At 34.6% G+C, this 21,766-nt stretch overlaps 1 long non-coding RNA gene across 11 annotated transcripts in view; it reads right to left on the minus strand.

Annotated features, from left to right (window-relative positions):
* Window positions 1-21,766, minus strand: part of LOC116421439 — a 635,315-nt gene that overhangs the window by 335,559 nt on the left and 277,990 nt on the right. For 10 of the 11 annotated variants that reach the window (XR_004231803.1, XR_004231802.1, XR_004231799.1 and 7 more), the window contains 2 exons: window positions 462-720; window positions 244-285 (listed from right to left, as the gene is read on the minus strand). This is a non-coding gene — a long non-coding RNA (uncharacterized LOC116421439). The remainder of the gene's footprint in view (window positions 1-243; window positions 286-461; window positions 721-21,766) is intronic. The other variant, XR_004231807.1, reaches the window with a different exon arrangement.

Raw genomic sequence — 21,766 nt, forward strand, 5'->3', positions numbered from 1 at the left:
GACTACTGAATTAAGCAAACCCACCATAATAGACTATCAGTGCCTAAATTCTGTCCATTGATTCCTTGAAAAATTTCCAATAGCTACCTTGACAACTGGTTATTAATGGTAAGAAAGGGGATTTGATGTTCTACTAAAATATCAAAGCTTTAAAGTCTGCTCAGTGTACAGCAGCATCCTCTAACCCAACCCAGAGACACAGACAAACTGCAGAAATCATTAAAGTGATAGAGACACACTCACCAGGGAGAAGTTGATTGCTCCACCTCCTTGAGAACAGGATGCCTAGGGGGATAAAAGTCACATTTATGTATTCATGCAAAGTTTCATTGAAGTGAGAACTTAATACCTGAAAAGCACCAAGCATATAGATAGGCAAAATCACTTATTTTTTCCTCCATTCACCAATGATGTTCCAAAGATTAAGACGAAGAAAAAAAAAAAAAAAAAGATATACACACCTCTCAGTCAGCCTTCATTCTCATTGGAACAGAATGACTCATGCTGACTCACGGCCTCCACTTCCTCCCACTAACATTCTCTTCATACTTCTAAGTTTGACTGGTCAAGTTCCCAGGGTCTCTTTGCATCTCATTCAAAGTTCTTCCAGGAAGGGTAACTCATCTTTACTGACACTCTGGGTGGCAAGTGTCAGAAGCTTTGCAAAGACCCAACTGTAAATTCTTTACATCCTCCATATAAAGGAAGTATAAGGATTACCTAGAAAGAGGGAGGAGGGGAGAGTGAGAGGATTTTAAGGGGGGGGGGTGAGAATAACACTGAAAAACTCACTATGTGGATATCAGTATATTTTTTATTTTAACTTTGAAGCTTAAAAACTTTTAAGCAGCTATTTATGAAACCAGTCCTTTCCAAGGCATATCTGGGAAATGGAGGACAGAAAATTTTTCTCTTCTTTCCTTGCAAAATTTGAGTCTATTCTAATGCCTAAATCAATTAATCTTCTTAATTAAAATGATTTGCATGCTTAATAAGTCAAATAGTCTCAAAACTATTCCCTCAAATGTATTTTAAATACCATTTCTGACATGTGGTTTAGTTTTAAATGCTCCAAACATTCTGTTTGTTAAAAGTATCAGGGAACACAAAGAATAGGGAGAAAAGAAGAAATAGTATTACTGTAGACTCAGAGACTGGAACTAAGTTTAAAAATGTATATATCATATCTAGTTACATATATGTATATATATATATATATATGCATATATATGTTGCACAATCATAACAATTGAAAAAGATTCTGTTTTTAATTTACTACTGATTTAGTGTAAAATTTGATAAAGCATAAAAATCAGATAATTCACAGATTATGTGATTTTCCATCAATTAAACTAAAAAAAATTGAATGAAAGAAAAGCATTCTTATTTCTTGAAAAAGAAATTCAATGATATTTAATTTGAAGTTAATCTTGATGTCTATTCATGTTCCTAATCTAAAAATGCAATAGGTATTGAGAATTTCTTCTAAATAATACATATAGTGTCATTCCACTATCCTATACAACTTAAGAAATTTTCAGTTAGAAAAAAAAATGGAAAGAAAAGGGACTTGATTGATCTATAGTAGCATATCTAGAAAACAAGAGGCATTTTCAAGTTTGAATTTTGGCTGATTCATTGTTTCTAGGGTGTGAATCATACATTCACTGACAAATGTGTGTGCTTTGACAGTCTGATTTGATAATGTTCCATAATGTGTGGGTCATATGATGGGGGAACTTTAAAGGGTAAAAAGCAAAAAGGGAAATTACATTGTGGCTGATGGTAGAAACCAGCAATTTATGATAAATGAACAGAATAATGGAGAAGGACTGAGGATACAGAGTTTTCATTGGCAGCTCCACTGTTGACTCGCTTTGGAAAAGGGGCTACAACATTTTATATATCTGCTTTTTCATACAAAAGAGCAGAGCATTCACCATCAGAAAACATGAGATGCTAGCTTTCAGATAAAAGCTGTAACACAGGCATAAAATATTTTCATTTTATATAAGCTGCTCATAAGAGTGAATTGACTATTTAGATTTCTCCAAATCTAAATTCCTTATTTGGATTTTTTTTAAGAGGTGGAAGAAAAAAAGCATGTTTTGGGAACATGTTGTCCAGCTTAGTTTAAGCAGAGAGTTCGTGAGAGGAAGTAGTGGGTGTTCCCAAAGGGATGTTCTTGGCCCTTTTATTCTTTCTAAATTCTCTCCCTTGGCAATCTCATTCATTTGATTACTTATAATACTATCTTCATGCAGATTACTTCAACACTGTATCTTTAATCCTATTTTCTTGACTATTGCCACTCATCTTCAGATGTCTTCAGATATATGAACCTGGACAAATCATTTAACCTCTCTCTACCTCAGTTTTCTCATCTGTAAAATATAATTAATAATTACAGCTACTTTGTATGGTTGTTGTGAGGAAAAAGTGAGATAATATTTGTAAAAAACTTTGTAAACCTTAAAGGACTATGTAAATGTCAGCCATTACTATCATTAATATTATATTAATGAATATCATCTGACTGTCCTGTTGAGACCCCAAACTCAACATGTCTAAAAGTCAGTTCATTATCTTCCCCCAAATACATTGTTCCTTTTGACTTCACTATTTTTATAAAGCAACTATTTACTACTTTGCCATGTTTGCAAATTTAGGTTTGTTTTTGTCTCCATCCTCATATTGTTTTTCTCTCCCTCATATTTCTTATCCAATCAATTTTTAATTTGTCCAATATCTCTTGCATCCATCTATGCTTTTCTACTCCTGCTATTAAGATTAGGTTAATTATTTTTCTCTGGTTTTACCCAGAACTTAATGATTGGAAATCAGTAGTACTAATTATTCTAGAAAAATAGGAGCCTCATCAGTACAGACATATAGAAATAGTCACACTACGTCTATGAAGTGTCAGTATCAGGCAGCTGCTTCGAAACCAAAGTGGTACTTTGGTGGTACTGCTCTAGGATAAGTTCTCAATACTATATTACTAGAATAGTTCCTTTGTAGATCATTTTACTTTTAATCCTCCTCTTCAATCTAACCTTCTTACTGTTGTCAGAATCATCTTTCTCACATCTAGATCTGGTCATTTCACTTTTCTGCTCAAGAATTTCTCAATGGCTCCCCTTTGCCTGTCATTAAAGTAACTCCTTATTCTTGGGACCCTCTACCTTTTCAGTCAACTAATATTACTAGTCTTTATGCACTCATATAGTAATCAAATCAGTTTACATTTTGCCCCCTGTACACTACCTGTACCCATTCACCTTTTGTTCCTTCTCTCAAACTCTTTTGTACTTTTTCTCCTCATATTCATCAGCTGAATTCTCCCTCTTTCTTTCAAGTTCCACTAAAATACCACTTCTTCCAAAAGTCTTTTCAGATTTTCTTGGTAGGTAGTGATCTTCTTCTTTGAACTTAACACAAAACTTTGTTTTTTCAATTCTCCAATGCACTGAATTCAATTCAATTTAATTAATGCATTTAACTTAATACAATTCTCCAATTCAACTCTAATTCACAAGTATATGGTATGCCCACTCCTACAGTGTAGCATGATACCTTCCCACATACACAGGGCATGGAAGCACATACTCATTTTCGTTTCAACTTGCCATCATATTAGGAGTTCCAAGTTCTTAAAGATAGACTATCATCACATGCTTATAAACCAGGCCTCTCAGTATACTAGAGATTACCAGGTTGAAGTGAAATAAATTCCTTCCTATTCACCACTACAATTCTTGAATCCCCACTGATACATTTCTATTTATACAGTTATTAAAATTTAACACACAATGATTGGCTACAATATTAAAAATCCAAGCAGCAAGTGTTACTTTTACATACATACATACCAAACTCATAATAATCACACTTTTAGATCTTGAATATAACCATTTACTTAGTAAAGTGACAAAAGAAATAATATCCCAAATAAATTAATACACATATTAGGGAAGCAAATGCATAAGTGATACAATGCATCACAATTCACATATAATCTAGGTCACATTTTCCTACCTATGCAGCCAGTATATAGAGAGAAGAACGGAACACACACAAATAAATAGCAATCTAGCAGAGAAATACATAAAGGAGGAAAATTCATGTTTTAGGAATAATTCATGTTACACTATAGGATTTCATGTCATTTAGACCATGGAGAAACATTTGCATCATATGAAATGTTTTCTTTGCCAACTGTTCATCTGAAGGTCCTCATTGCTTCCTAGCTAGACAAATCCTCTTTTTTTCTTTCTATATGTAAATGCAGCATTTACAAGCTCTTTCAGCTTATTATTCCAACAAGGACATTCAGAAAATATTAACATCTAATATGAATAGCAGTTCCCTTTAAGCTAAAGCACTTTCGGTTCATCTGGTTAGTTCTCTCTGGGGTATACAAACCAAATCAGATACTCACCCAGAAATTTTATTGCAATCAAAACAATCAGAATAGAGCTAACTAGTACTGTCCCTCTCTCCCTTCCTCCCCCCCCCCCCACCCCCAACACACACAACCAGCTAAGATTGACTCTTTGCATAAGACAAACAATCTAGTCAGCTTTTTTTTTTTTTTTTTACATGCAGGTAAAGTACATATCTTTTTTCCATTCTACCTTTCCTTCTTGATCCAGAAGGGGCATTAAAAAACACTATCCATTTTGGAAAATTTCCTTTCTCTTAAACTTCAGGTACCCTGAAGAGTAACATCTAAAACTGCAGTTTTCATCCAGCAAATCAAGAATCACATAATATCACATGGCTGATGTTAGTTGACTCATCTTGACACTAGTCTCTTGAATCAGTCCAGAAAACTTTTCCCAATTCCCCACAGTGTCTCCAATCTTCATTTGCTTAGTGCTTCTTTCTTCAACTTCCTGTCTCCTTTACCACCAAAATTTTTCAATAGTTTAAATCAAAGCCTCCTAACTCTCAGTAATTCACCTTTTACTGAAAATGAAACAATTTCCCAAATTATCCTGTGACATCAAAAATTCTTTTAAAAGAGGCAGCTAGTTGGTGCAGTGGATAGAGCATCAGCCCTGAAGTCAGGAGGATTTGAGTTCAAATCTGGCCTAACTGTGTGACCCTGAGCAAGTCACTTAACCTCAATTGCCTCAGCAAAAAAACAAAACAAAACAAAACTTTTAAAAGTATACCTCATTCATTCTCCATATGTCTTTATTAATTCTTCTTATTGTAGTTATCTTATTTAGCCATGAGCTTTCTGCCTCCAAGTTTACAATATGGTCCTCCAAAGCTCAGTTTCTTAAAGTGGATCACAACTTCATATTAGGTTGTGTCACTGAATGTGGGGATTGTGAAATTATAATTTTTTATCAGTAAATGTTTGATTTACATACCTACATACCCGGGGTCACATAAAATTTGCCAAGTAAAAAGGGATCATAGGTGGAAAAAGTTTAAGAAGTTCTGTGACCCGTTTAAGGCCCCTAAAACTGTTTCTTCGTATTCAAGTTTTCTAGTTTTTAGTGAATAAAAGTTCATTCTTGCTCCTTTAAGCTACCCAATTTTTCACTGGGTAGCTTAAAGGACATTACATTTTGTTTTTGACTTGATGATATATTTATGCAATAATTCCTGCCTCAAACTGTTCCAGTCCCATCTGAAAGGTATATCTCTTCATACATGTATTTAGCAGGTTTTTTTAATCAAACCAAAGTTGTTGTTCTGCTCTTTTCACACATCATTTCTTAGTAGTAACACCATCTTATATCCTTTAATGGTTGATTCAAAATGTTTTATGCAGCCTATAGTCATGAAAATGAGTTTAAATCTATCCTCAAAAACTTATTAGTTGTGTAACTTTGAGCAAGTCACTTAAACTCTGTCTCCCTCAGTTTCTTCCAGTGTAAAATGGAGATAATAATAGTATCTACTTTCAAGGTTGTTGTGAGGATCACATGGAATACCATTTGTAAAAAGCACTTAATATAGTACCTGGCATATAGTAGGTACTATGCAATTGCTTAGCCTTTCCCTTCCCGCATGCCAAAATGTTTTGTGTGTCCTTTGTAGCACCAAACTAATGGAAAAAAGCAGCATATTATACACTTATTATGTAATTTTGTGTTTACTATGCCTAGTAGACCATAAGCTCACTTAGAAAAGGGACTATCTTCTCAATCTTTGTATCTTGCTCATCTGGGAGTGTGCTATACACAATAAGAACTTAATCAAAACTTACTAAATTGAAATAAATGTCTTCATTAAAGAAAATTTCTCAATTAACTTTCTTCTTTGGTAGAATGAGGCTACTGGAAGAACCAGTATATAGCCTATTTCTCTAGTAGGATGTGATTCATAGCTAGATACATAGGTAGGTAGATTGGAGAGAGGGAGGAAGGGAGGGAGAAAGAGAGAGAGAGAGAGAGAGAGAGAGAGAGAGAGAGAGAGAGAGAGAGAGAGATTGATAAATAGACAGATAGATAGATGGATGGATGGACAGAAGGATAGAAAGAGATAGAGATATATGTATAGATAGTTATCTGTCTATCCATCTATCTGTCTTGTTAAAGTAAGAATCTACTGAGGAAAATTTTATCTCCTCTATTAACTAAAGTTCCCTTTAATTAGAACATCTCTGCAGATTGATTTTAGAAAAGCCTGGAAAGATTTATATGAATTGACACTGAGTGAAATGAGCAGAACCATGAGAACATTCTGCACAGTAACAAGAAGATTATGTCATGATCAACTGTGATGTACTTGGCTCTTCTCAACAATGCAGTAATTCAAAACAATTCCAATACACTGGTGATGGAAAGTGCCATCCACATGCAGAGAGAAAACTATGGAAACTGAGTGTGGGTCAAGGCTTGGCATTTTCACCTTTGGTGGTTGTTGTCTGTTTTTTTTTTTTACTTTTGATCTGATTTTTCTTGTGCAGCATGAAGAATATAGAAGTGTGTTTGGAAGAATTACACATTTATCCTACATCAGATTGCTTGATGTCTTGGAGAGGGGAAAGGGAGGAAGAAAAATTTGAAACACAGAGTTTTGCATGGGTGAAGGCTGCTTTTTCGTGTATTTAGAGAAATGAAATACTAATGAAAAAAAAGGTGAGCATCTCAGACACCATGAAGGGCACAATTTCTGCTTCATCAATTTGCATCACTTGAACAAAATAGTATCAGGGGGATTAGCACCTTTTTACAAAATAGGTACTTAGTCCACATTTGTGGGATTGAACTATATGTTTGTGGGCTTAAAAAGGATATGTAAAAGTGTACAATCTATTTCTTTTTAATAGTTAACAGGATTCACAAATGTACTGTGAAGAGTTACATGCTATACATATGGTTATATATATAGTCTGTAACTAGAGCAAATGAAATCATCGAATTCATTAAGTACAAGGATGGGGAAGAGAGAACAGTGTAACTAACCTCTGCTTAGTCTAAAGTTTGGTGTCACTAGCATGGATTACACACACACACACATGGTTATATGTATTTATCTGTGTATATATATGTATATACATGTGTGTATGTATATATGTGTAAATACATACATATATATGGCACCTAGGTGCAAAAGTGTCTATAGCACTGAATCTAAAGTCATGAAGACTCCTCACTTGAGTTCAAATCTGGCCTCAGACACTTAACGGCTATGCAACTCTGAGCAAATCACCTAACCTTATTTGCTCCCATTTCCTCAGCTATAAAATGAGCTGGAGAATGAAATGGCAAAACCATTCCAGTATCTCTGCCAAGAAAACACCAAATGGGGTTAAAAGGAGTGACTGAAACAACTGAATAACAACATGTGTCAGGCACTGAGCTAAGCACTAGGGATACAAAAAGAAACACTCTCAGAACTGTGATTATTTATTTAGACAAGGTTCTTTTAAAAAATAAAATAATATAGAAAAGATATCACTGATGAATATTTTTATAAAACTTACAACTAACAAAAACACACTAATGACAACACAAAACTTTCATCCAATACTCACAAAGTGACTCAATATGAACCAGCTAGTAATACAGTTTCTTAAAGTACAAAATCCCTTTCCCTTCATATCTATACACACATAGTCCTATTTACTTCACAATTTGATATCCCAAGTTCTGTAAAAGAATGCAGCACAGATGTAGAACAGATGTTTCCAAATTAAGACCTTCTAGTTATTTGAGAGACAGGTGAAAATCCTATTGTTGAATCAAACTGTCCCTTGAAATTATTAATAATTCTATTTCACTGAAATAGGAAAATCAAATAGCAAAGCAGAAAACTCCACAAAGGGACTGTGAAGATGTCTATACCATTGATCAGACATGGTTCATTTTTGCTACAAATCAAATCTCATGACAGCCAGCTCCTAAAAGATTGTTCCAATAGTTTATCTGTCCTAAAATTCCATAGTATTGAATTCTGCTTGAAATTGGCTGGTTAAACCTTGGAAAGTGATGTATACATGGAATCAGATTATAATTATATTTACTATCATGGGACTTGACCAGTAAAACACAGGAAATAAGGGGAAAATAATATAACACGTGTTGAGGATTTTTATGTAATCGACAATGACATTGATGACACCCTGCTGATGTGACTCTACTATACTTTCATACTGTTTAACTCTTCTAAATACCTTCTACTTTCTTCAAGCCTCCAATGAGATCTCTAAGCCCCTTACTTCTGGCAAATAGCATTGTCTGCTACTATATTGAGTAGCAGTCAAACATCAATGTTCATACTGGGAACTCTTCACCTCACCTATTTTCCTTTCATTCTTTCCTTTTCAAGGGATAATGGTTAATCCCCAACTTCCTAAATGGTGGTTTACAACCCCAAATGGGGGTCTCATAATTGGATGTTAGGGTCACAAAACTATGATTTATTATCAGTAAATATTTGATTTGTATATATATACTTTATAAACTTATATACCCAGGATCACATAAAAAATTCTAGAATAAAAAGGGAAATCTCAAGTGAAAAAAGTCTAAGAAGCCTGGCTAGCTTATGCCCCAGATCTTATAAGATACTGACTCATAGGAATTTAATGCCAATTGGGACTTCTGAGGACATTTCGACTAACTTGTTTGTGAATAAATACTTGAAAATTGCTATTGTATATTTCACCCCACCTTCTCCAAATTAAGCAAACCTATACATTTGGTCTACTCATCATTGTATGGTGTTCTTTGGAGACCCTTCCCAATTCTGGTCAACTCTTCTAGATGCTCTCCATTTATTTACATTGCTATTATTATTATTATTTACCCTTAAAATAGGGCTCATGGCCCTTCTCAGCAGTATTCAAGCCAAGATTTTATGATCACATTTCAGATACACTAAAGAAATTATTTATGTATTGGCAAAAGAGTGAACTATATTAACTTCAAGGTCCCTTTTATTTCAGAGTCTATAGCTATATTAACTCATGTTATCTTCATAACAACTTTGTAAGGAAGGGGAGTTATTACTAACCCCTTTTTGACAGATGTAGAAACAGTAAGTATGATGTGAATTAAACCCTGCTTATAGCAACTTTGAAATTGGCAGCTCTATCTTAAATGTGTAAAAATACAGAGGAGTATCATAATTCAAAACATTTCTCTTATAGCTATCATCATATCCAACTGGCCTTCTTCCAAATTAATTACAAATCATGTACTCTAGGCATTGCTTCCAATTTTAGCCCCAATTTTAAGGAGATTATAATGGATTTATGAGGCATTCTATGATGTCAACAGAAAGAAAGATGCCTGGAAAAAGAGAAGGGCTTTTCATGTAGCACTAACAATGCTACATGAATGGAATGACCAATGGATAAAGTATATTCTCCACTGCTATTCATGCAATTTCAAGAGATCTAGAGAAAGGTCTCAACACTTTAGAACACACACACAAACACACATATTTATAGAAGGACATGGATAAGAGTCATACATAAAACGAGATTTGGGTAAGCTATGAGCTATGCCATTTAGAGTACACCCATATAGAGAGGTAAAAGAATTAACCAAAGGGGCAACTGAATGGCACAGTGGATAGAGCATTGGCCCTGGAGTTAGGAAGACCGGAGTTCAAATGTAAATTCAGATACTGTGTGATCCTGAGCAAGTCACTTAACCCTGTTTATCTCAGTTTTATTATTTGTAAAATGATCTAGAGATGGAAATGACAAACCACCAGATTATCTTTGCCAAGAAAACTCTTAATATGGTCACAAAAAAATCAAACACTACTAAAAACCAATTAAACAATATCAATAATTTCAAAGAAAAGTTATCCTTTGAGTTTAGTCAATTAATATGTTAATAGCTGATGGCTCAGAAGCCTAAAGATATGAGATAATTATGTTAGCACATATGCCCAATGAAAAGGCAGTATGTTGACAAAACATAAAGGGAAGAAGAGGAAAGAAAAAGGAGGAGGAGGAGAACAAAAGCAACTACTACTACCACTACTACTACTACTACTACTACTGCTACTTCTGCTATTACTACTACTACTACTGCTATTACTACTACTACTACTGCTGCTGCTGCTACTACTACTACTACTATTACTACTGCTATTACTACTGCTACTATTACTGCTGCTACTATTACTACTACTACTTTGATTGGAAATTCTAAAATTAAAAGGAGAAATTAAAAATATTGAAAGTAAAAAATCTATTGAACTAATTAATAAAACTAAGAGTTGGTTCTATGAAAAAGCCAATAAAATAGATAAGCCTTTGGTAAATCTGATTAGAAAAAGGAGGGAGGAAAATGAAATTAGTAGTCTTAAAATGAAAAGGGAGAACTTTCCACCAAGGAAGAGGAAATTAGAGAAATAATAAGGAGTTATTTTGCTCAACTTTATGCCAATAAATTTGATAACCTAAGTGAAATGGATGACTACCTCCAAAAATATAGACTTCCCAGATTAACAGAGGAGGAAGTAAATTGCTTGAATAGTCCCATTTCAGAAAAAGAAATAGAACAGGCAATTAAACAACTCCCTAAGAAAAAATCCCCAGGACCAGATGGATTTACATGTGAATTTTACCAAACATTTAAAGAACAATTGGCCCCAATGCTATATAAATTATTTGATAAAATAGGGAATGAAGGAGTCCTACCAAATTCCTTCTATGACACAGACATGGTACTGATACCTAAACCAGGTAGGCTGAAAACAGAGAAAGAAAATTATAGACCAATCTCCCTAATGAATATTGATGCTAAAATCTTAAATAAGATATTAGCAAAAGACTACAGAAAATCATCTCCAAGATAATACACTATGATCAAGTAGGATTTATACCAGGAATGCAGGGCTGGTTCAATATTAGGAAAACTATCAATATAATTGGCCATGTTAATAACCAAATTAACAAAAACCATATGATCATCTCAATAGATGCAGAAAAGCATTTGATAAAATCCAACATCCATTCCTATTAAAAACACTTGAGAGTATAGGAATAAATGGACTTTTCCTTAAAATAATCAGCAGCATCTATTTAAAACCATCAGTAAGCATCATATGTAATGGAGACAAACTGCAACCATTCCCAATAAGATCTGAGTGAAACAAGGTTGCCCACTATCATCAGTTATTATTTAATATTGTATTAGAAACGCTAGCTATAGCAATAAGAGCTGAGAAAGAGATTAAAGGAATAAGAATAGGCAATGAGGAAGCCAAATTATCACTCTTTGCCGATGACATGATGGTATACTTAGAGAACCCCAGAGATTCTGCTAAAAGTTATTAGAAATAATCCACAACTTTAGCAAAGTTGCTGGTTATAAAATAAACCCACATAAGTCATCAGCATTCTTATATATCACTAACAAAATCCAACAGTCAGAGTTACAAAGAGAAATTCCATTTAAAGTAACTACTGATAATATAAAATATTTAGGAATCTATCTGCCAAGGGAAAATCAGAAACTTTATGAGCAAAATTACAGACCACTTTTCACACAAATTAAGTCTGATCTAACCAATTGAAAAATATTAAATGCTCTTGGATAGAGCGACAAATATAATAAAGATGACAATATTACCTAAACTAATCTATTTATTTAGCGTATACCAATCAGACTCCCAAAAACTATTTTAATGACCTAGAAAAATAACAACAAAGTTCATATGGAAAAACAAAAGGTCAAGAATTTCAAGGAATTAATGAAAAAAATCAAATGATGGTGGCTTAGCTGTACCAGATCTAAAATTATATTATAGAGCAGCAGTTACCAAAACTATTTGGTATTGGCTAAGGAATAGATTAGTTGATCAGTGGAATAGAGTAGGTTCAAGGGATAAAACAGTCAACAAATATAGCAACCTAGTCTTTGATAAACCCAAAGATCCCAGCTTTTGGGATAAGAACTTACTGTTTGATAAAATTGCTGGGAAAATTGGAAACTAATATGGCAGAAACTAGGCATTGATCCATACTTAACGCCAGTACACCAAGATAAGGTCAAAATGGGTTCAGACCTAGGCATAAAGAATGAAATCATTAATAAATTAGAGGAACATAGGATAGTTTACATCTCAGACCTGTGGAAGGGAAGGTCTTTATGACCAAAGCAGAACTAGAGATCATTACTGATCACAAAATAGAAAATTTTGATTATACCAAACTGAAAAGTTTTGTACAAACAAAACTAATGCAGACAAGATTAGAAGGGAAGCAATAAACTGGGAAAATATTTTTACAGCCAAAGGTTCTGATAAAGGCCTCATTTCCAAAATATATAGAGAATTAACTCTAATTTATAAAAAATCAAGCCATTCTCCAATTGATAAATGGTCAAAGGATATGAACAGACAATTTTCAGATGAAGAAATTGAAACTATTTCTAGTCATATGAAAAGATGCTCCAAGTCATTATTAATCAGAGAAATGCAAATTAAGACAACTCTAAGATACCACTACACACCTGTCAGATTGGCTAAGATGACAGGAAAAATAATGATGATTGTTGGAGGGATGTGGGAAAACTGGGACATTGATTCATTGTTGGTGGAGTTGTGAACGAATCCAACCATTTTGGAGAGTAGTTTGGAACTATGCTCAAAAAGTTATCAAACTGTGCATACCCTTTGATCCAGCAGTGTTACTACTGGGATTATATCCCAAAGAGATTATAAAGAAGGGAAAGGGACCTGTATGTGCACGAATGTTTGTGGCAGCCCTTTTTGTAGTGGCTAGAAACTGGAAACTGAATGGATGTCCATTAGTTGGAGAATGGCTGAATAAATTGTGGTATATGAAAATTATGGAATATTACTGTTCTGTAAGAAATGACCAACAGGATGATTTCAGAAAGGCCTGGAGAGACTTACACGAACTGATGCTGAGTGAAATGAGCAGGACCAGGAGATCATTCTATACTTCAACAACAATACTAGATGATGACCAGTTCTGATGGATCAGGCCATCCTCAGCAACAAGATCAACCAAATCATTTCTAATGGAGCAGTAATGAACTGAACCAGCTATACCCAGAAAAAGAACTCTGGGAGATGACTAAAAACCATTACATTGAATTCCCAATCCCTATATTTATGCACACCTGCATTTTTTATTTCCTTCACAAGCTAATTGTACAATAATTCAGAGTCTGATTCTTTTTGTACAGCAAAATAATGTTTTGGTCATGTATACTTATTATGTATCTAAGTTATATTTTAATATATTTAACATCTACTGGTCATCCTGCCATTTAGGGGAGGGGGTGGGGGGGGTAAGAGGTGAAAAATTGGAACAAGAGGTTTGGCAATTGTTAATGCTGTAAAGTTACCCATGTATATATCCTGTAAATAAAAGGCTATTAAATTAAAAAAAAAAAAAAAAAAAAAAAAAAAACTACTACTACTTTGGGAAATTATCTGGGGCCCTGACTTGGTCAGGTCAATTGGATCTTTGCTGTCAGTATTGCCAGGAGGGTACAGTTGTCCTTCAGTAATATAACACTTTTTAAAAAAATTTAATAATATTCTATCCCCCAACTATATGTAGAAACAATTTTTAGCATTTTTTTTACGTTTTAAGTTGCAAATTCTATCTTTCCCTCCCTCTTTTCCCCTTTCCCTCAGATGTTCAGCAATCTGATATAGGTTTTAGATGTAGAATCATATAAACACTTTCATATGAGTCATTTTCACTAACAATTGATCTTTATGTCTATTTATAAAGAGTAATTCATTAAAATAGGAAGTTGCAAGGTGTAAAGGGTAGCTAGACTATCCTGTGGCTACATCTCCTAGTGAATTTCTTAATCCAGCTTGGCATATCCTCTACCTCTTCCTATTTTAGGCTGATTGCCCCAAAACACAAAAAGCACCAGATGTAGATAGCTTTGTGGGGACTTTATATCTTAGTTCCTCTTCCTCTTACTCAGGTATAGATCACTAGAAAATAAAGTGAAAGTTTGGGAACAAAAGTATGATCTTTTATATTTATTTTATAAAGTGATTAAGGACTTGCAAAGTGCTTTTCAAAAATTATCTCATCCAATCCTCCCAACAACCCTAGGAGATAAGTACTGTTATAATACCCTTTCTACAGGTGAGGAAATTGAGACTTACAGAGGTTAAATCACTTTTCTAAGATCATAGCTAATAAGTATTTGAAGAAGGATTCCAATTCAGATTTCTCATTCGAAGTATGGCACTCATCTATCAACCTGCCTTGTGACTTATCTCACATATATGAATCCTTCATTGTCTTAGAGACAGAGTCTTCCTGTTGATAAGATGGACCTCTCTGTCCTTCCCTCTCTGGTTATTTGTTGAGATGGAAGCTTTATGTTGAATGGCTATAGGATCATTAATTTAAAGTTGGAAAGAGTCTTACAGATCATCTAGACCAACAGATCTCAAACGCTTTCATTCTTTTTTATTGATGAGGCAATTGGCTTTAAGTGACTTGCCCAAAGTGATCACACAGCTAGTAAGTGTTAAGTTTTTGAGGCTGAATTGAAACTAAGGCCCTCCAGACTCCAGAGGCAGGCTCTATCCACTGTCCTTTTTTCCTGACTGTATTTATTTATTTTTTAGTAGCTTTTTATTTTTCAAATATATGCAAAGATAGTTTTTAATATTCATCTTTGCAAAACCTTGTCTTTCAAATTTTTCTCCTCCCTTCTTCCCCAACCCCTCCCATAGACAGCAAGTAATCCAACATAGTTAAATATGTACAATTCTTCTAAACATATTTCCATATTCCCCATGCTACACAACAAAAATCAGATCAAGAAGGTAGAGCCAGGATGGTGGAGTAAAGGTAGAAACTTGCCCAACTTCTCCAAATTTCTTTAAATAATGATTTAAAAAAAAATTTAGAGCATCAGAATACCCCAGGTGAAGTGTTTGGTATAGTTCAGCACTCAACCCCAGCCAGCACACTAAATCTTACAGCTACAGTGGGGCAGTGACACAACCAATAACTCCAGGGCAGAAAAAAGTACTTGTGATCAGATTCCTAGAAGAATTTCTGAAAACAGCTGTACAAAACCTCTGGAACAATGCATCCTCCAATCTGGAAACAGAACTTTACTTAAACAGAGTTAAAAGTAGAGTAATAGGCTGGGAAAATGAGTAGAAAGCAAACAAAAAAAGTTTCTGATCATTGAAATGATTATGGTGACAAGGAGGATCAAAACATATACTCAGAAGATGATAACAAAGTCTAAGGTCCTTCATCTAAAACCTCCAAGAAAAATAAGAATTGAGTTCAGGCCATGTAAGTACTCAAAAGGGACTTTGAAAATCAAGAAAAAACAGAGGAAAAATTAAGGAAAGAATTGAGAGAGGTGCAAAAGAAAATACAAAAGGCTAATGAGGAGAAGAATGTCTTACAAAACAAAATTGGCCAATTGGGAAAGGAAGTACAAAAGCTCACTGAGGAAAATAATTCCTAAAAAAATAGAATTGAGTAAATTCTATTTGGAAATTTTATGAGAAATAACTTTATGAGAAACCAAGATGCAATAATGCAAAACCAAAAAAATGAAAAAAATAAGAAAGAAAATGTGAAATATCTTATTGGAAAAACAACTGACCTGGAAAATAGATCTAGGAGAGAAAATTTAAGAAAAATCAGATCAAATGGTGAAAGAAAGAAAGAAGGAAAGGAAGGAAGGAAAGGAAGGAAGGAAGGAAGGAAGGAAGGAAGGAAGGAAGGAAGGAAGGAAGGAAGGAAGGAAGGAAGGAAGGAAGGAAGGAAAGAAGGAAGAAAGAAAGAAAGAAAGAAAGGAAGAAAGGAAGGAAGGAAGGAAGGAAGGAAGGAAGGAAGGAAGGAAGGAAGGAAGGAAGGAAGGAAGAAAGAAAGAAAGAAAGAAAGAAAGAAAGAAAGAAAGAAAGAAAGAAAGAAAGAAAGAAAGAAAGAAAGAAAGAAAGAAAGAAAGAAAGAAAGAAAACAAGCAAACAAACAAGAACAAAAATAAAAATACTATACTTTGATCCACACTCTGTCTCCATAGTTCTCTCTGTGGATGTGGATGGCACTTTCCATCTCAAGTCTATTAGAATTGCCTTGAATCCCCTCATTGTTGAAAAGCATCACGCCCATCACAATTGATCATCATAAAATCTTGATGTTGCTGTGTACAATGTTCTCTTAGTTCTACTCACTTCACTTAGCATCAGTTCATTCAAGTCTCTCCAGGCCTTTCTGAAATCATCCTGCTGATCATTCCTTACAGAACAATAATATTCCATAACATTCATATACCATAACTTATTCAGCCATTCCCCAAGTAATGGTCATCCAATCAATTTTCAGTTCCTTGCCACTACAAAAAGAGTTGCTACAAACCTCTTTGCACATATGGGTCCCTTCCCTTTTTTTATGATCTCTTTGGATACGGGCCCAGACTGCTGGATCAAAGGGAAAAAAGTTTGAAAGCCCTTTGAACATAGTTCTGAATTGTTCTCCAATCCTTTTTAGTATTAAAAATTATTGAGAATCTCCCCCCACAAAAAACTAGTGTTTTTCTATTAATATTTATTGTCACAGGGCAACTAGGTAGCACCATAGTGCATAGAGCACCAGGCCTGGAGTCAGTAATATATCTTCCTGAGTTTTTATTTGTCCTCAGACATCAATTAGCTGTGTGACCCTGGGCAAGTCACTTAACACTGTTTGCCTCAACTTCCTCATCTGTAAAATAAGTAGGAAAAGGAAATTGCAAACCACTCCAGTATCTCTGCCAAGAAAACCCCAAAACAGGGTCATGAAGTAACTGACACAACTGAACAATAACTTTTACTGTATCTAAAATTAAAATGTTATGAAAATGTCATTATGAAAATAATTTTGACCTCATAAATTCCATTTAAAAATGGTAGCAATCCCTAACACTTCTCAGATCACACTTTGGGAACCTCTGATCTAGGCCAAATATTGTCATTTTACAGATGAGGAAACTCACAACTAAAAACATTAAAAAAAAAAAAAAAAAAAAAAAGGAGGTGAGGGGGATTGTCCATTATCACAAAGATTTTAAGTAGCGGCATGCTAATATTTGAACTTAAGTTTTCTGATGCAAAACTCAGGTTCTTTCATTTCTGAACCATTAGGCAATTAATAATTTATGGATGAATTCTTGAATATTCAAGCATAAATTAGTTATTGACTCTAAACCTAATATATTACCCATTTTTTTTTTACAAATTGTTTCTTCCTAACATTTTCAAATAATAAGTAGATGGCAGTATAATATTAACAGGAGAGCACTGAATTTTGAGTTAGAGGTCCCAGATTCAAATTTTGGTTTACAATTTATAGGACTGTTGGCAGTCACTTTAATTTTATTGGGATTCAGTTTTTTTACCTGTAAAAAATGTGGTGAATTAAATGGTGTCTAAAGTCCTTTTTGCTTTAAGTATGATGATGTGAAAAGTCAAATAAGGCTTACAGCAAAATTAATGCTGCATATTAATAATAAGCATAATTATCACTTTTGAGAGATATGCATAATAGTGCATGTGGTAATCAAGCATGAATGGTAAGCAATTTTCATAAACAACTATAATTAACATTTCTGTTATACCACTAAAACCAAAATTTTAGTTGTTCTGTTCTCTGTTCATTTTCTACTATCTAGATATAGCATCACTGCTAAGCTGGCTTTCCTAATACCAATCAAATATTCACAATAATGTCCACATTAATTCCAACACTTTAAAGCTAATTCTAGAGCAAGTCCAAGCCTGGATCTGTTATCTTGATAATCAGAATTCTCTCTTTTCCAAGAAATAACAAATCAGCACTACAACCACCACCAAAACACCAACCACCAATAATTAATAATAAAATAACATTTTAAGGTTTATAAACTGCATTATATTGTGATTTCATTTGATCCACACAGTAACTTTGTGAAGTAGATGCTATCACTAATCTCATTTTGCAGATGAAGAAACTGAGGGAAAGGGATGTTAAGTATGTATATATGCTGCCTCTCCTTCCTCGCCTCCTCATCATTATCTCAGCCATGGGAGCTATGGTCACCAAAATCCCCTGTTCTCCTGATTCCCTTGCAAGACGTGCATACAGAGGTCATTCACCATGCATTGACCTAGAAAAGTCAGCTAAGGAGCATGCATAATTAGCTAGACCAGTAAAACCATCATTCCTCAAGGGAAGGAAGACAGAGAAATTCATTCCTGTTGAAGAAGGGAACTTTCCCACATGTACCACTCACTACCTGTCTCTCTCCACCAGCTGCTTCTGCATCTGAGGTACAATACTGTTCAGCCTCATGATGTCCCTGGGGTATCCATTTTCCTGGAAATTTATTCCTCCATCCTCTTTCTTAACCCTGAAGATTTTTTTTTTTCAAGGCTCTATTTGTCACCATTTTTTTGCCTCTTGCTGATAACATCTTTTTTATATCTTTGTTATTTGACTTGGGTTGATTTCTACAAGTGAAGGAATATCTTGTCCATAGATCCCTCTAGATTTTATTGGCTGACTCCAGATTTAGATATTAGTGAACTGTCTATACATGAGAATTCAAATTATGGCAGAAATGACCAAATGATACCCCAAAAGGACACATCAATGAATTTGCATGGCTTTGTTTTTCTGGTTATCATTCTGAATTTTTACCTTTAATATAGTTTTTCTTTTTTTAGAGACAGAAGGATATTTGTATTAGTATCTTCTCTCTGAGATTATGTCTATTTATCCTTTCTTTGTACCTAATTGCTTGTATGTCATTCCCCCATTAAACTGTGAGCTCCTTGAAGGGATAAAATATCTTTTGCTTTTCTTTATTACCACCCCACCCTTCTCCGGTGCTTAGTACACAGTGCCTAGAATATAGCATTTAAATGCTTGCAGACATGTTTAGAGCCCTGAATCTAGAGTTAGGCTCAAATATTTCCTAGCTCTGTGACCCTGGGCAAGTCACTGAAACTCTGTTACCCTGACTGGAGAAGGAAATGACAAACCACTCCAGTATCTTTGCCAAGAAAACACAAAATGGGGTCATGAAGGGTTGAACATAACTAAAATGATCTAACAACAAGAAAACCATTTGTTGCTAGTAGTCCTTAACCCTGCCTTCTTTTTGTCTCTATGTGAAAGGAAAGAGTGGCTTTATGGAAAGTGAGGATAAGTAAATTAAGTAAAGGTTGAGTAAAATAAGGTGAGGATGCTTTAAGAAAGAGTAAAGGGTACTAAAGAAACCTTAGTCCACTTTACAATTTTGCAGAGGGCCAAAATGTTTTCCTTCAACATGTATAGATAAAACTTGTCAAATCACAGGGACATTAGTTGCATCAGGATAACTAGGGCAGAAAATATAAAGTGATTATTGCAGAAAGTAGCAGCTACAGACTGAGATGGGCATCTGGGTGGTGCAATGGATAGAGGACTGGACCTAAATCATATCTGGTCGCAGATCCTTACTAGCTGTGTGATTCTGGACGAACTACTTAATCCTGTTTGCCTCAGTTTCTTCACCTGTAAAATGAGAAGGACATGGGAAATTACTCCAGAATCTTTGCCACAAAGACTTCAAATGAGGTCATGAAGAGTTGGACATGACTGAAATGATTAAACAACAACCACTAAAACTGAAAGAATAATAGAGAAAAATCAGAGAGCAATAATGACACAGGCTACTATGGATTCCCACTTCTAGTACCATTGCTTTCAAGTCAAAATTAGTCACATTGCTTTCAAGTCAAAATTAGTCACATTGATTTCAAATCAAAAAGTCAAAATGTCTTTAAAGTAGGATGAAGTCTTAACCTCCTGAGCCTTAGAGAAGGGAGTCTGGATATTACCCTTCTATAGACTGCGATTTTGATGGTAGTTCCACTAATATATGAACACCCACTAACATAGAGAGGGGACTTTAGGATTTCTAATATCCATTTCAACACTTCCATGATTCTGTGGCTATCATATGGGCGAGGAAGATTCAGGACTTTACTCCTTACATCTTCCCATATACTCAATGATTTAATGGTAGTCTCCTTATTTCCTTCCCTGGACATTCCATCATCTGGCTCCAAATATTTTCACTGGCTATTTCCCAAGCCTGGATTTTTCCCTCTCACCATCTTTTCCCCTGGTTTCCCTTAAGTTTCAGCTTCTTCAAGAAGCCTTTCTCACTCCTACTTAATTCTGAATTTGAACTTGGTTTTCTTGTTGTTAGATCATTTTAGTCATGTTCAACCCTTCATGACCCCATTTTGTGTTTTCTTGGCAAAGCTACTGGAATGGTTTGTCATTTCCTTCTCCAGTCAGGGTAACAGAGTTTCAGTGACTTGCCCAGGGTCACAGAGCTAGGAAATATTTGAGCCTAACTCTAGATTCAGGGCCCTAAACATGTCTGCAAGCATTTAAATGCTATATTCTAGGCACTGTGTGCTAAGTACCAGAGAAGGGTGGGGTGGTAATAAAGAAAAGCAAAAGATATTTCATCCCTTCAAGGAGCTCACAGTTTAATTGGGGGAATGACATACAAGCAACTAGGTACAAAAAAAGGATAAATAGTCTGAATATCTATCATCTGAATTTATATTCACTTGATCCTGTATATAGTTTGTGTATATGTAGTTGTTTGTAAGTTGTCTTCTCTATTAAACTGAGAACTCCTTGACACCAGAGACTATCAATTTTTTTTGTTTGTTTCTTCACTGTTTAGCACACTTTCTGGTTTTTGGTAAATGCTTAATAAAAGGTAGTTGATGGACTGACCGAAATGTTAAATGTTTATAGTAAGTATATGGGGTAGAGGAAAAACTTCAAGTGTCAGAGGGCATTTTCTAGTTAATTAAATTCAAGGTAAAGCAAGTATTACTATGCTTACCTTCTTGAGTAGAGAATTATGAAATGGGTTAGATGAAAAGTACCCAGCTATTGTTTTTCAGACCTCATTTGGGGTTATATTGGCAAAGAGTCATTTACCATTTCTTTCTCCAGTTCATTTTACAATAAGATAACTAAGGCAAACAGGATTAATTTTGACTTGGCCAGGGTCACACAGCTGCTAAGTGCTGAAGCCAGATTTGAACACAGGAATGGAAGTCTTTCTGATTCTAGCTCTGGCACTCCATTCATTGAGCCACCTAGTTGCCTTAAAAAAAAAAAAGGCCTCTAACTAGAAGTAATGACATCACTTTAGCCAAAGAAACAAGCATTTGCAATGTTCTATATGTGTCTGCTGCTATAGCTTGTTTAAATTCTAATTTTCCAATGTTTAAATAGGAAAAGAAACTATAGAGAAGGCAATATTGG

This window comes from Sarcophilus harrisii, chromosome 2, assembly GCF_902635505.1.
Source record: "Sarcophilus harrisii chromosome 2, mSarHar1.11, whole genome shotgun sequence".
NCBI lineage: Eukaryota > Metazoa > Chordata > Mammalia > Dasyuromorphia > Dasyuridae > Sarcophilus > Sarcophilus harrisii.